The 16,758-nt window shown below is 42.0% G+C and overlaps 1 protein-coding gene and 1 pseudogene across 2 annotated transcripts in view; one reads left to right on the top strand and one right to left on the bottom strand.

The window, feature by feature from the left end:
* Nucleotides 1-16,758, bottom strand: part of GPM6B (glycoprotein M6B) — a 157,290-nt gene that overhangs the window by 59,588 nt on the left and 80,944 nt on the right. The window lies entirely within an intron of this gene.
* LOC308609147 (large ribosomal subunit protein eL21-like) lies at nt 16,258-16,712 on the top strand (annotated as a pseudogene). The gene has a single exon. The product of its transcript is annotated as a large ribosomal subunit protein eL21-like (transcript).

The raw sequence follows: 16,758 nt of genomic DNA, 5'->3' as shown, positions 1-16,758 counted from the left end.
CCTCATTTTACCACCAAGGCACTTAAGGAGGCGGCACAGGAGTCAAACAACCTAGAATTTCTTTACAGAAACTACAAGGAGAATTCATTGTACACTGAACAATTTTGCCCAGTTCTTGCCTAATTTTCTGGCCCTGCTCAAAATAAACGTTACGCGCACCCAGAATTCTAAAGCAGGAGGAAAATTTTAAAACTGTGTAGCTCTTCTCTCCCTTTTCCAGGGTGCAATCAGGAAAGACAGGACTAAAGACTCGGGTCTCTTGACTCACAGCCAAACACGCTCTTGTTTTCGCGTGACGCTCAGTTATCCAAGTAAATATTCTGTTAGGATGAGGCCCAAACGCCAGATCTGCAATGCACACACTAGACGGAGATAATTCTTCCTAAAATATACATTATACCTTTGCAAAAACACGTTCACGTATCTTACAAGATACCTTTTAAGAGTAAATCGTATTGGGCCAAGACAGAGTATAAGAGAGGAGACAACATAAATCTTTGGAAATCAATGCTGTTAATCTCAATTTATCTTTTTAATGAAAAGCCACTGTTACACCGTGCCACTGGATTAAGTGTCTAATGCATGCTGTGGGCTTTGCACAAGAGCTAGGAATACTCAATAAAAAGTAACTGTTATGATGAATAGGCAAGACTGGAGTGGGGTTTGAAATGCTTTTGCACGAAGGCAGTAAAGCTCCAGGACGGAGCTTGTCCAGCAGCCCCGGCCAGAGCGTAATGGATGGATAATGGTCACCTGCTCTACCCGCTCCCGGAGGATTCTGGGTAATTCCCAGCTCCCAAGCTGAGATCCCACTCAGGAAAGCAGATCAAAGTGCAAGGGAGTGACAGCGGTATATGACAAGAATAGATGATACATTTATAAAAAGAAAAAGGAAATCAGTGGACATCTCCCTGCTTGATCATTAATAACAAATTGCAACTTCTCACCAATAATTGGAGCACACGAGTGTGACATGTTCCCCAGCTGAGAATGGATGCTTCAAGGGAATACGAAATGCCACTAAAGCACTTAAAATGAGAAAGCATTAAAAAGAATCCAAGCTCTTGTTGTTAAACTGCCAAAGGAGAAATGCCCACTAATGTTTGCAACAGCAGAAAAATAAGCACATTCTTGATTTTGGCTAATTCTTCAAATCCCCAAAGGAAATATGAGTCTGCAGTTTTGTTTTGTTTTTTTAAGGGCCTGATCCTAGGGGTTTGCATAAAGAGGATAAATTGAACATGGCACTGTGAAACTGAAATGTATTTAGAAAATTTAAACATTTTTAGTTCTAATTGGCCATCCCGATAATTAGCTTGCTTAAAATGTCAAAAATCTTATTTGAGGGATTGGCTGTGTGACTTTTTCTGCTGCTCTGTCAGTTTCAGAGGTAAAAGTGACAGGTAATTTGTCAGGTTCGTGCCAAATAGTTGATCAATGTTAATTATCCGGTGTATTTACTCCTTTTAAAAAAGTAATTTGAGATTCACCTTGTTATACAGCAGAAACACAACACTGTAAAGCAATTACACTCCAATAAAGACGTTAAAATAAAATAAAAAGTAATTTGATTATTTTTCACTAATTACTGCTAATCCCAGTGGAAGTATTCAAAGGAAATGAGATATGGATTTCAAACTCTTTAACCCCATGCTTGTTTTCATACATTCAGTGCGGGTAAAGACAAAAATGATTTCACAGCTTAAATTATTATCACTAAAGGTTAAAAAAATGTACAAAGGAAACATGTTAAACCATTGCTCTGTGATCTGTGCGCATTTGAATGAGACAAGTCTTGGACTTGTGACCAGTAAGAGTCACTAAAAAAGGTGGCTGATCTGCTTCTTCACTATGAGAGCCTTAGCCTAGTATGACTTTAATCAGAAAAAAAGATTAATGGAAGCTGTTTATAGGCTGTGATTTTAATGTTAAAGCGTGCTCACCAGACCAGCGAGCAGAACCCACGAAACGGAAGACTCCCCACCTTAATTTAAGGAGGAAGCAAATGTACAGTCTCATTCATTTAATACATGTGTGCATCCAGGCACCTGAGCTACTTCTTTGTAGGGGTGAATGAATGAATTCCAACTCTAGTTTCTATGTAATGAAGCTCCGTGGCTGTGAGTAACTTCCCATTTTTACAACACAAAGATTTCTCATGTTTTAGCTTTTCAAACTTTATCAGGAAGAGAAACAAAGATGCAATGCTTAAAAAAAAAAAAGTACATTTAGAGACCAATGCAATAAGGACATCCTATATACTCGTTTCTCACCTAAAGCATACAACCATCCATATCTACTAAGTACTCAAAGCAAACCTAGAATTCAATTAACACTCATTTCCTGGCTTCCAACGGCGGTATTAAAACCATAGGACTATATGGATAGAATACAGGTATAAATGACAAGTATATGAACTGCCCCCAATGAGTCATGTGAAATTTCAATCTGGAAGCACTTCTGCAACCAAATGGCTGTTTGGTAACGCCTGTGTTTTTCTTCAGTTATAAAATTCACACGTTTAAAAAACTAGCTGCGGGGCTTCGCTGGTGGCGCAGTGGTTGGGAGTCCGCTTGCCGATGCAGGGGACACGGGTTTGTGCCGCGGTCCGGGAGGATCCCACATGCCACAGAGCGACTGGGCCCGTGGGCCATGGCCGCTGAGCCTGCGCGTCCGGAGCCTGTGCTCCGCAACGGGAGAGGCCGCAACAGTGAGAGGCCTGCGCACCGCAAAAAAAAAAAAAAAAAAAAGAAAAAACTAGCTGCGCTAAAATGTGTCCACAAGGAATTAAATCAATGCACTTCCCTGCCTAAACATCAGCCAGTCGGAGTAAACGGAAAACGTGTTTTTCCTTTTGTGGAAGGAACCACTGCACATCCGGATACTGTCATCTCACTGTACAGAGATCCTGGCTCACTTTGCCACGGAAAAAAAATCACAGTTCAATGCCTCGAACTTGAGCCACACAACTAGTGGTCCAAGGGGAGAGCCGAGTGAGTGAATGAAGACTCAACAAAAATGAACACGACCCAAATGGAATTACACCGTGAAGACGGGCTATGGGGGCCCAAGTATCTGGATCACGCTTCCATCACAGCCTTGGCATAATAAATTTTTGCTGCCATTTCAAAACACTGATTTTTTTTTTTCTTGGCTACGGTGTGTCTAGGAGGTGGAAGGTTCCCCCCTCCCCCCAGTCCCTTGCATTTCATAATTTTCAGCACACCACCTCCCTGGGACGGGGGGGGGGTGGCGGGCTAGTGCGCCCAGTGGGACCCACTCAGCTCGGGGCCCGCACACCCCAGGGGCATCACGGGTGCCCGGAGTGGCCGCCGGCTTCAGCCCCTTTCTCTGGGCACAGTAAGAGCCTTGCCGCCTCCCCCACTCTTTATCATCAGTCATATCTCACCTATGACAGGCTCAAAAAAGACTCCGAGGGGAAGTGTGCCTCAAATTAGCATATTTCTCCCCTCCACACAATAGACGCTTTTAAGCTGCTGCTTTTACAAAGCAGCAGAGAGAGGGGAGGAGGGGAAAAGCCAGGCTGTTCTTAGCAACAGTATCTGAATGTAATGATGTGCCTCCCTCAAAGAGGCTGGTGTGCTTTTCCATTTTCTTAAAGTGAGCCTTTTCTCCGAGGGCCTCAAAACTTATTATAAAATATTTACTGGGCCACTGAGTAATCCGCATCTGCCCTCTTACTAAATTACAATTAAACTCTTTGATTAAAAAATAACAATTATCCCGAAATTCTTCCTCCAAGCTGGCTATGGAGCGTGACATCTCCCTTTCTCTCAGAGAAATTGACGACATGAAGAGATCTGGTTATTGTAAATACTTCCTAAGGGGGAATCCTCCAAGGGGACACCCTTGCCATGTTTATTTATACGTTTCCAATCACCACTAATAAAAAGAAGAAAAAAGACTGAAAGGCATCGTGGATGCTCCAACCGCTCTAGACTGGACGAGGCCCATCACTTCACATCACCCTACCTCGGAGGCTGTCCCTGTCACCTTTGTCTTGGCTAACGGAGACTCTTAAAGCTGCAACAGGCGCTACGGCCAACCAGACTGGAACATTTGAAAGGTCATAAAAACATCAATCTAGCAAATCTCTAAGCGGCCGGCAAAAGAAATGCTGAGTGTTCCGTGCCACTGAACAGTAATTCTCCAAAAGACAGAGTCTCGTCTCAACTCGAGGCGGGAGAAATGAAGATTTCTCTGGCTCTGAGCGAATTCTTTGCAGTGGCTCTGAGCCCTTTAATAGTAACCCAGCACCATCAGGGATAACTTGAAATGACTCCCTTCCTCCCGCAAACTCCACTTCCTTCCCTAGGGCTAGGTGGGTGGTTTTCAAGGTCCCCCGGAGAGACTCGGAGCGTTAGAGCTCTCCCCAGGGTCAGGATGGATCCAGGCGCCAGCTTGGGCTAAGCCTGGCTCATGGGGAGGCCCTCCTGCCAAAAATGACATCGGGAGCCATCTGCTTTGCCTCCCAACCATGCCCCACAGAGCTACGTAAGTCTCTGGCCTTTATCAGATGCCTTAACGTTGCTCCTGCCTTCAGGTCTGTGTCCCTCACACTGGGACCAAAGTGTGTCTGTGAGCATGCGATCCAGTCCCCAGTCGCTGATCCTGAGTCAGCCTGTCTCTCTGTTTTCTCTAACTGGACCCCCAAAACCCTCGGCTCCCACCTCCAACTTGCTTTCTCATGTACAGCACAGGTCCCAGCCCCTTTTTCTCTGTTAACTGATGCTTCTCTGGCCTGCAGGATTTCTCAGTTTGGGCCTTTCCTAATACCAGGTCTTGAAGCCCGACATAAAAACCGGTGTTCAAAACAATAGCTTAATTCTCTGTAATCGGAATCTACAGACCCAATGCAGTCAAGTCAAAATCCTGGCCAGCCTTTTGGTGGCTAGCAGCGAGCAGATTCTAGAGTTCTTATGGAAAGGCAAAGAAATGAGGACAGCCAGAATCATTCTGAAAAAGAAGAACAAAGTCAGAGGACTAGCAGTACCCAATTTCAAGACTTACTATAAAGCGACGTCAATCAAGGGAATGTGCTTTTGACAAAAGGGCAAACACATAGGTCAGTGGAACAGAACAGAGAGCCCAGAAATAGACACGCACAAATATAGTCAACTGACTTCTGCCAAAGGTAACTTGACTGAGAAAGGCTATTCTTTTCAACAAATGGTGCTGGAATAATCGGATGTCCATAGGCCAAAACGTGAGCTTAGACACACAACTTAAAAAAAAAAAAATTAACTCAAAATGGATCACAGGCCAAAATGTAAAACTATAAAACTCGTAGAGGAAAATATAGGAGAAAGTCTGCATGATTTGGGGTTTGGTGATGTGTGTTTAGAGACAGCACTAAAAGCACGATCCACGAATGAGAAAAGTGCCAACAAGGTAGACTTCAAAATGAGAGCTTAAGAAAGCAGGTCAGAGTTGGTTTAAAAGGTTTTCAAGACATCTGCTCCATCAGAGCTAATGAGTTTATGGGAAACACCTCCTTCTGGAGGACACCACCACAGGGTGGGAGCCCTGTCCGCCGTGGGGACTATGTGGCTGAGCATCATGCCACCCACCCCTCAGGCTCGGCCCTGGTGTCCTCCTCTGTGACCCCCAGTGACCTGAGCTGCCCTGCTCTCTGAAGCCCCGGCACTTCCTCTCCCACTGTGGGCTATGCTAGTGCTTTAAGCGTGATCTCCCGGCCTGGCCCAGGACTCTGGGGGCTGGTGCCATGTCTGAAACTTCCTGGTGGCCCCCCTCCCCCGGGTCCTCACTCAATGCCTGGTACATAGTAGGCACACAATAAATATTTTTTTAAAAACCCACAACACTGACAAACATTCTGACAAACAACGGCCACTATGGAGAACGGTATGGAGGTTCCTTAAAAAACTAAAAATAGAGCTACCATGATCCAGCAATCCCACTCCTGGGCACATACCCTGATTAAACCATAATTCAAAAAGATATATGCAACCCAATGTTCACTGCAGAACTATTTACAATAGCCAGGACATGGAACCAGCCTAAATGTCCATCGACAGATGAATGGATACAGAAGTGGTACGTATATGCAATGGAATACTACTCAGCCATAAAAAAGAATGAAATAATGCCATTTACAGCAACATAGATGGACCTAGAGATGATCATACTAAGTGAAGAAAGACAGAGGACAAATATCATATGATATAACATATAGGTGGAATCTAAAGTATGATACAAATGAACTTATTGCCAAAACAGAAACAGACTCACAGACACAGAGAACAAACCAAAGGGGAAAGGTGGTGGGGGGGATAAATTAGGAATTTGGGATGAACAGATACACACTACTGTAAACAAAATAGATAAACAAGGACCTACTGTACAGCACAGGGAACCCTACTCAACATCTTGTGATAACCTATAAGGAAAAGAATCTAGAAAAGAACAGATATATGTATTTGTATAACTGAATCACTGTGCTGTACAGGTGAAACAAATGTAACACTGTAAATCAACTATACTTTAATTAAAAAAATTTTTTTGATAAAATAAAAAATAAAAACCTGCAACACTGACAAACATTCAGCCCAACATTGCTGGGCTCCTACTTCTGGTCAGGCACTGCCTAGAGACACCTGCCCATGTAGGAAGGAGTCCCTTCTCCCCCGGAGGGCACTCTCCTATTCTATTTATGATCTGACTGGGAATGTTTCCGAGGCTCGGTTGGGTGCCCAGTCTCTTTCTCATGGGGTCACCCTTTCTAATAGATTCAAATGCTTTCTGTAGGTTGAAACCCTTCCATTCTAAATTTTAGGACATCATTTCTTTTCTAAGCACCAGAGGCTCATTTACAACACACACCACACGTACGTGTATATATGGATATACATTCACATGTATGTCGATATACACACAGATGAAGAGAAGGATGAAGAAAGTTCTGGTGGAGATGGGGACGATGAATTCAACTTAGAATATTTTACATTTAGAAGGCTGTAACATACTGAAGTGAAAGCATGCGGATGTGTAATGTGTGCGTGTGTACCGTATACGTGCACACATAATATATACATCTGTGTGCTTCAACACACATGTACACATGCACTCACAAACACCTCACATACAGACATGCATACACATGTATGTGTGTATATATGTATACACATATAAGCATACATCGTGCACAAATGCAGGTATATACATGCACGCACAGGACACACCCACAAACACACGTGGTGTGTGCGCACATACATGTGTCCCATGTACACACAATACATGTTTACACATGCACATATTTTCACTTAAATATTTCACATCCTTCTAAACTCAAAATATGCTAAGTTGAATTCATCTTGTCCACCCCCATCTGATGCCACCCCCTCATTCTTTCCAATGCTCTCCTTCCTGTCATCAGGAAGCATCACCCCATCTCAACAACTTAACATCTTTAGGCATTCAGAATTCCAGCTCCTCCATTTATGAGCTAAGTCACTTTGGGAAGTATTTAACTTCTACCTCTCTGACATCCATGTCTACACATCTATAAAATGCTCATACTATATTCCCACTTCACTGTATTGTCTGGGACAGTCACTCAAATTCCATAAAATCCTTCTACATGCAATATATACACACATACTCTCCTCTCTCTCTAAAATACATATAAGTTGGCTATGACTTCTCCACACTGGGTTAGTTACCAGATATATTTTTGTGTGTGTGTGTATGCGTGTGTGTGTGTATGCGTGTGTAGTTCAAATCCGTCCTTGCCCCGTTATCCAATCTCTCCCGGCCTCTGGCTTGGATGGCAACCATCGCTGTCCAGCTGGTTACCAACCTCTCCAATCTCCCATCTCAAATCCCAGATCAAGGCTTATTGGTCCGAAATGAACTTCCATCAAGTGGTTCCCACAATCTACAACAGAACCCCTGCCTACTAGATTACATTGGCTCTCACAGACCCATGTGGATCACCCTCCTGGAAACCAACTCATCCATGCTCACCCTCCAGGATCCTCCCGGTTCCCCACGTGTACCTTCTTGCCTCTGCTTCTTGGGCCACTTTCCTCCTCACATTTCCCTCTCCTCATCCACTTGTTCTAATTCTATTCATTTTCAAGGTGTAACTCAAGAGCTGTAGCTTGTGGGGAACCCTCCCCATGATTCGGTTCTCACTATGTCTCACGTCTATGTCCCCCTCATTGACCACATTATGATATTCTTTTTCTCCTAAGTGTCCATCTGCCTTTTTCCACAAAGGCTTTGACCTCTGATGGGACAGAGACCACACACATTACTTCCCTGGCGCCACGCCAAAGCACCTAGCCTAGGTTGAGAAAAACATGGTCACATTCTATGAGAACCTAATTTTTCAAATGATAATTACTAGGATATTGGCAATGCTTATGTCCAGTGGCTTTTAAAATAAAGAGTATCATTTTTTCTGTCTTAAAGAAATAAAAATGGACCGCATAGCACAACCTCTTTTAAAAATTGGTAAGTAGGGGCTTCCCTGGTGGCGCAGTGGTTGAGAGTCTGCCTGCCAATGCAGGGGACACGGGTTCGTGGCCCAGTCCGGGAAGATCCCACATGCCGCGGAGCGGCTGGGCCCGCGAGCCATGGCCGCTGAGCCTGCGCGTCCGGAGCCTGTGCTCTGCAACTTGAGAGGCCACAGCAGTGAGAGGCCCACGTACCACACACACACACACACACACACACACACACACACACACACACACAAATTGGTAAGTAAACAGCCCTTCACTACCAGAGAGGGAACACCTGGCAAAGTTTATTATTAAGTGTAAATTTACATATCGAATATATTACATTGGTAGGGCTCAATCTCTAGAAACACCAAGTGGTTTTCATTTTCCACCTACAGTTTGTACAGCCCAGGGGCTCAAAATGACCTCGATGTTGAACAGGAGGCACATCCATCTGCCAGCAGTAATTGTTTTATTGACCTGATTAAAGAACAACTATTTCCACGGACAAAGAGATCTATCCAAACACATCAGCCTGAGGCACACAATGGCAGTAATTAGAGATGCATATTTCCCTAATTAAAATATGAGTCAACGGGCAGAACAAAAATTGATGGATTACTAACATTTACTCAACATATTTCTTTCACTGGTTAAAATGTATGATTGGGCCAAAACCCATGTTTAAAAAAACAGCTTAATTGGAGGTATTATTGCCATACCACATAATTCACCCATATGAAAGTATGCAATTCAATAGTTTTTAGTTTATTCCTCCCTTTCCACTTGTTTCCATTCTACGGCTGTAACTGTCATCACGATCTAATTTTGAAAATTTTGGTCACCCCTAAAAGAAACTCTGATCCCACTGGCAGTCAGTGCCCTTTCCTCCCAGCCCTACCCCACTCACCAACTCTGGCTCTAAGCAATCTCTAATCTACTTTTCCTATCTATAAATTTGCCTGTTCTGGACTTAGATATATGGTCCTTTGTAATTGGCTTCTTCCTTTCTTCCTTTCTTTTCATGGAAGTATAGTTGATTTAGAATGTTGTGTTAGTTTCAGGTATACAGTCAAGTAATTCAGTGTGTGTGTGTGTGTGTGTGTGTGTGTGTGTGTGTGTGTGTGTGTGTGTGTGTGTGTGTGTGTGTGTGTGTGTGTGTGTGTGTGTGTGTGTGTGTGTGTGTGTGTGTGTGTGTGTGTGTGTGTGTATATATATATATATATATATACATAATATACTCTTTTTCAGATTCTTTTCCCTTATAGGTTATTACAAAATATTGAGTATAGTTCCCTGTGCTATACAGTAGGTCCTTGTTGGTTATCTATTTTATATACAGTAGTGTGTATATGTTAATCCTAAATGCCTAATTTATCCCTCCCCCTTCCCCCTTTAGTAACCATAAGTTTGTTTTCTATGTATGTGAGTCTGTTTGTTTTGTAAATAAGTCCATTTGTATCATTTTTTTAAAGATTCCACATATAAGCAATATCATATGATATTTATCTTTGTCTGGCTTACTTCACTTAGTATGATAACCTCTAGGTCCATCCATGTTGCTGCAAATGGCATTTCATTCTTTTTTATGGCTGAGTAATATTCCATTGTGTGTGTGTGTGTGTGTATACACACACACACATATATATACACCACATCTTCTTTATCCATTCATCTGTCCACGGACAGTTAGGTTGCTTTCATATCTTGGCTACTGTGAATAGTGCTGCAGCAAACATTGGGGTACATGTATCTTTTTGAATTATAGGGCATATATCCGAAGAAAACGATAACTGGCTTCTTTCACTTAGCATGTTTTCAGGGGGTCATCCATGTTGTAGTATGTATCAGTATTTCACTGTTTAATTGATGAATAATATTCAATGATATGATATGCACATTTTGTTTATCCATTCATCAGCTTATGGACATTTGGGTTGTTTCTACTTTTTGGCCATTATACATAACGCTGCTATGAACTTCATGTACAGGTTTTTGTGTGGACATAAGTTTTCATTTCTCTTGGGTATATACCTAAGAGTGGAATTGCTGGGTCATATGGTAACTCCACATTTAACCATTTGAGGAACTGCGAGACTGTTTTCCAAAGAAGCGGCACCATTTTACATCTCTACCTGCAATGTGCGAGGGTTTCATTGTTTCCATGTCCTCACCAATACTTGCTACTGTCTTTTTTACTTCAGCCATCTTAGTGGGTGTGAAGTGGTACCGCACTGTGGTTTCGATTTGCATTTCCCCAATGACTACTGATGTTCAACATCTTATCATGTGTTTATTGTCCATTTATCTTTTTTGAAGAAATAACTATTAAATCCTTTGTCTATTTTTATTTGGGGTTGCCTTTTTATTACTGAATTGTAAGACTTTTAAAAATATATATTCTAGATATGAGTCCCTTAGATATAGGATTTGCAAATATTTTCTCCCATTCTGTCAGTTATCTTGGCATTTTCTTGTTGGTATCCTCCGTAGTACAAAAGTTTGAAATTTTGATAAAGTACAATTTATCTAGTTTTTCTTTTATTGCTCATACTTTTGGTGTTCCACCTAAGAAACAAAGGTCATGCAGTTTTACTCCCACATTTTCTAGTTTTTTCACTTTAACTTTTTTACATTTAGCCTATGATCCATTTTGAGTTAATGTTTGTGAATGATGCGAAGTAGGGGTCCAACTTCATTCTTTTGCATGTGGATATCCAGTGGTCTCAGTACCATTTGTTGAAAAGACTATTCTTTCCACATTTAATTATCTTGGTACCTATATCTTAGTCCATCCGGGCTGCTATAATAAACTGGTTGGTTTAAACAACAAAAATTTGTTTCTCACAGTTCTGGAGGCTAGGAAGACCAACCTCAAGGTGCCAGCAGATTCTATGGCTAGTGAGGTTCCATTTCCTGGTTCATGGATGGCCAACTCCTCCCTGTGTCCCCATAAAGTGGAAGAGGTGAGGGAGCTTTCTGGGGCTTCTCTTGTAAGGGCACTAATCCCATTCATGAGGGCTCCCCCTTTATGACCTAACCACCTTCCAAAGGCCCCACCTCCAAATAGCATCATATCAGGGATTAGGTTTCAACATATGAATGAGGGGGAGGGGCCAGCACAAACATTCAGTCTATAGCAGTACCCTTGTTGAAAATCAATTGACCACAAGTGTAAGGATTACTTCTGGACTCTCAATTCAATTCTACTGATCTTTATGTCTATTCTTATGCCAGTACCACACTGCCTTGATTTAGCTTTGTAGTTTTGGCTATTTGGGGATTCCCAAATTCATTCATTCATTTATGGCTGTGTTGGGTCTTCATTGCTGCGCAGAGGCTTTCTCTAGTTGCGTCGAGCAGGGGCTACTCTTCATTGTGGTGCAGGGGTTTCTCATTGTGGTGGCTTCTCTTGTTGCAGAGCACGGGCTCTAGGTGAGCGAGCTTCAGTAGTTGTGCCAGGCGGGCTCAGTAGTTGTGCCTTGCGGGCTCTAGAGTGCAGCCTCAATAGTTGTGGAGCACAGACTTAGCTGCTCCGCGGCATGTGGGATGTTCCCAGACCAGGGATCGAAGCCGTGTCCCCGGTACTGGCAGGTGGATTCTTAACCACTGAGCCACTGGGGAAGTCCCTAAATTCCATTTTTATAGAATCCTATTTTAACACAAATGTTGTTTATATTAAAAGTGACTGGAAAAACCTCACTTCACGCTGGACTGATGTTCATTAGATGGCAAAAACTTTTAGTGCCTTAATCTTCTGACAGTTAAAAGGTGCTCTGATTACATATATATCCTAGGAAAGTCAAACACTCCATTTAAGAATTTCATCAACTTAGTACAGTCAGAATCATTTGAACAAACAGCATAAACATTATTATTCCAGCTGGATACAGTAAGATGACTGCCAAGCCTTGGGCACAAAGAGACTCAGAGCCCATGGAACTGAAGAATGTCATTCTCCAGGTCAATGCTGGGATCTGGAAGGGCTTCAAACTCAGGTAAGACAAAATATTTCATGGTGTGGTCCAGGGTGTTTTCCACTTGTCTATAGCTACAGGTGGTTTCTCCCCACACCCAGAATCTACCAAGAGATTTCAACATAGTGGCTGAGCTCTCTGTGGTTTAGAGCTCTTTAACCATTCTTTACCACTGACTACCCTCTGAACAAAAATCAACAAACAAAAGAGACAACTCATTGTCTTTATTATAAAGTCTGACCAAGAAAGCTGGGCTACATCTTGCCTTACTTACTGGGGCATCTTCTAAAATTTGCCAGAATGTTTTCTTTTCTACAGTACAAATTTAAGCAGTTGAAAAGCTTCCAGCTCTTTCAGTATTCATTTAGGACAGACTGCCATTTTCCATCTCACAGAATTTTTTTTTTTTTTTTTTTTTTTTTGGTACGCGGGCCTCTCACCGTTGTGGCCCCTCCCGTTTTGGAGCACAGGCTCCGGACACGCAGGCTCAGCGGCCATAGCTCACGGGCCCAGCCGCTCCGCGGCATGTGGGATCTTCCTGACCGGGGCACGAACCTGCGTCCCCTGCATCGGCAGGTGGACTCTCAACCACTGCGCCACCAGGGAAGCCCCATCTCACAGAATTTTTGTGCATCTGTATGAAATGGCCTTCAATCCCACCTATTCCAACAACCTATTCCAAGAACAAAAGGCTTCACAGACACACACAAAAGATAGATTTGATTTTTCCGTGTGAGAGGAAACTGAGAGTAAAAATCCTCTCCCCTCCAATATATATTTTTTGTATTTATAATCGACTAAAAGTTAGCTTTCAGCTTACCACTAGTTATATATTTCTAAATCAAGTTTTAGGGTTTTGTTTAAATCTTTAGCATTCCACCGCTCCTCTGGGATGCTTTAGCTTCTTAACACTAAGGACATCCAGCAACCTTGCAAGGAAACTTTCATTGACAGGTGTTGAATTTTCATTTCCCTGTTTTGTAAGGGGGACACATCCACACAGAACCCGGAGCAACCTCCAAATCAATGGCTCTCGTCATGGGTTTTCTTGGAGATGTGCCCCTCTCTGTGTAGGAGGTTGTGTCCTTCTGAAGATTCCTCCCATGCCTCAAATGGGCACCATGTCTAAAGTGGTAGGTTCTTTGTCTTGGAGAGAACGGGTCGGGGGTGCTATTCCCCAGAGAAGAACACCAACAACCCTGCCCTCCACCCTCCATTCCCTTCTCCCTTCCTCAGTTTCCATCTTTCCCTTCCTCTGCCAGTTGGCTGCCTCTCCATAACATCAAAACCGCTGGTTTTGCCACCTGGGCCCTGTTGCTTTTCCACACTTGCATTTCCTCCACGGAATTCTGAATTTCCACACATCTCTCTATGGCATCTCCCAGTCACCCCCAGAATTTCTAGACTCATTCAGACGTCTAATTCTGATCTGTGTTCCTGGGCACTACTCTCATGACCCTTGAACCAAAAACCCTCTTCCAACATCCATGGCTCATAAAAAGTCTGTCTTACACTCACTGGAGGCTCACATTTCTGTTTTCTTGTTCCATATAGTGAAAGGTAAAGAAACCGACTCTGACCAACTAGGGCAAATCCGGACTCCTTCCCTATCCTCACCGCCCTTTTTTTTCTTTAATTAATTTTTTATATTGGAGTATAGTTGATTTACAATGTTGTGTTAGTTTCAGCTGTACAGCAAAGTGATTCAGATATATATAGATATATATATCTATATATATCTTCTTTTTCAGATTCTTTTCCCATATATTTTCAAGATATTGAGTATAGTTCCCTGTGCTATACAGTAGGTCCTTGTTGGTTATCTCTTTTATATATAGTAGTGTGTATATGTTACTCCCAAATTCCTGATTTATCCCGCCACCCTTTTTTTTTTCTTAAACTAACTTTTTCGTCTTTAACTAACCATCTTTCCTAGTACTGACTCACACTTTTTAAGGCAAATGTCAGTACTGTGGTGGGTCGCCACCACACACAGTAATCGCTCATTTCTTGGCCTCATCACACGCACGTACAATAAGGTGAGCGTTTTCTCTGAACAAAACCAGTGAGATGACCACTAATGGACAAAGACGGGCAGATGGCCTGGCTGCTCTATCAATATGTCTATTTGCACTGAGCGTTTCTGCCCAGGATTTGTCATGTTTCCATATGTTAAATATATAAACATGGTACTCTAAAATCCCAAATCCCCAAATCGGTAATAATATAAAGATGAGACCTTATGAAACGATCTGAGATGAGCGAAAATACCACCTTATGTGTCTGCAAACATTCTTACACGCAACTTGCTGCCCAACTTTTGAGTGTTGAACAGAGAAATTTGGCAGAAAATCAGTTAAGAGAGCAATGAGGCAATTAAAAAAAATCCAAACAATGTTTAATATAATTAAGTATTCAGAGACCAAATTTTAACATTTACCAATGAGTTTCTCTCTCCAAGTTTACTTTAGACAAATAAGGATTCTTGTTCTTTATGGATTCACTGTATTATCTCTAAATGCAAGATATAAACATCCCATCTAAACTTCAACGCAACATTGATCCCACCTCTATTTCTGCACAGTTTGAATACATGAATTATGATGCTATTCAGCCTCCTTTCTTGCCATCACTCAGGCCCTCACAATAGTCATTTCTTTACAGAAAATGAAAGTGTTTGCTAATCCATTAGCCTCTCAGCTATAAGTGGATTAATGCTGGTGCGTTAGAAAATGGCTCCTATATATCACATCAGGTGAGTCATTACAATATTGGACTTTATAATAAAGCCAAAAAGGCCCTCCAAATTACAGCTTTAACACTTGCTTAATACCAAGGTTCTTTTTCAAGCAACTTTACGAATACTGTGATTTAAATATTAATTGGCTTTTAAAAATTCTGTTATTTCTTCAATTATACTTGTTTCAAGACACAGAAGGTAAAGTACAGAATTAACACCTACGTTTTCTTTCTACATTCCAAGGCCTGAAACCACATGAATATTCTACAGCCATTACAAAGATATTAAGGGACCTATCTGACAAAACTAAATGTGAGAATGAAATATCACTTCACTTTCCCAAAACTAGAATAGCCATAATCAAAAAGGTAACAACAAGTGTTGGTGAGGCTAAGGAGAAACCGGAACCCTCATACACTGCCTGCTGCCAAGAATATAAATGGTGCAGCCACTCTGGGCAACAATATGGAAGTATCTCAAAAAGTTAAACAGCATTATCCATATGACAATTCTACTGCAAAGTATACACCCAAGAAAAACTCATTCATAGCAGCATCAGTTATAATCGCTAAAAATTACAAAGAGCCCAAGTGTCCATCAACTGGTAAACAGATAAAGAAAATGTGGCCTTTCCATACAGTGGAATAATATTTGGCAATTAAACCAAAGTAATGATACATGCTTCAACATGTATGCACCTCAAGGACATTATGTTCAGTGAAAAAAGCCAGACATAAAAGAAGACATATTATTCACTCCATTTATATAAAATGTTCAGGAAAGGGAAACAGAAAGTTGATTAGTGGTTCCCCATGGAACCTGGGACTGGGGATAGGAACAGGGATTAATTGTAAATAAGGTCAAGGGGTCTTCTGGGGTGATGGAAATGTTCTAAAATTGGATGGTAGTGGTGGCCATACAACTTGGCAAATTTACTGAGTCATTTAATTGTCTTTAAAACTGGTGAACTTGATGGTGTGCAAATTATACAATCCAGTTGTTTAAAAAATAGATGTGGGAGGGAACCGCCATCTTCCAGTAATTTGCCAAAATGACCAACACAAAGGGAAAGAGAAGGGGCACCCGCTACATGTTCTCTAGGCCTTTTGGAAACATGGAGTTGTTCCTTTGGCCACATACATGCGAATCTACAAGAAAGGTGATATTGTAGATATCAAGGGAATGGGCACTGTTCAAAAAGGAATGCCCCACAAATGTTACCATGGCAAAACTGGGAGAGTCTACAATGTTACCCAGCATGCTGTTGGCATCACTGTAAACAAACAAGTTAAGGGCAAGATTCTTGCCAAGAGAATTAATGTGCGTATCGAGCATATTAAGCACTCCAAGAGCCGGGATAGCTTCCTGAAACGGGTGAAGGAAAACGATCAGAAAAAGAAGGAAGCCAAAGAGAAAGGTACTTGGGTTCAACTGAAGCGCCAGCCTGCTCCACCCAGAGAAGCACACTTCGTGAGAACCAATGGAAAGGAGCCTGAACTGCTGTAGCCCATTGCCTATGAATTCATGGCATGATGGGTGTAAAGAAAATAAA

The sequence above is a fragment of the Mesoplodon bidens genome (assembly GCF_964165515.1).
Source record: "Mesoplodon bidens genome assembly, chromosome: X".
Classification (NCBI taxonomy): Eukaryota; Metazoa; Chordata; class Mammalia; order Artiodactyla; family Ziphiidae; genus Mesoplodon; species Mesoplodon bidens.
This window is presented reverse-complemented; position numbering and strand designations above follow the sequence as displayed.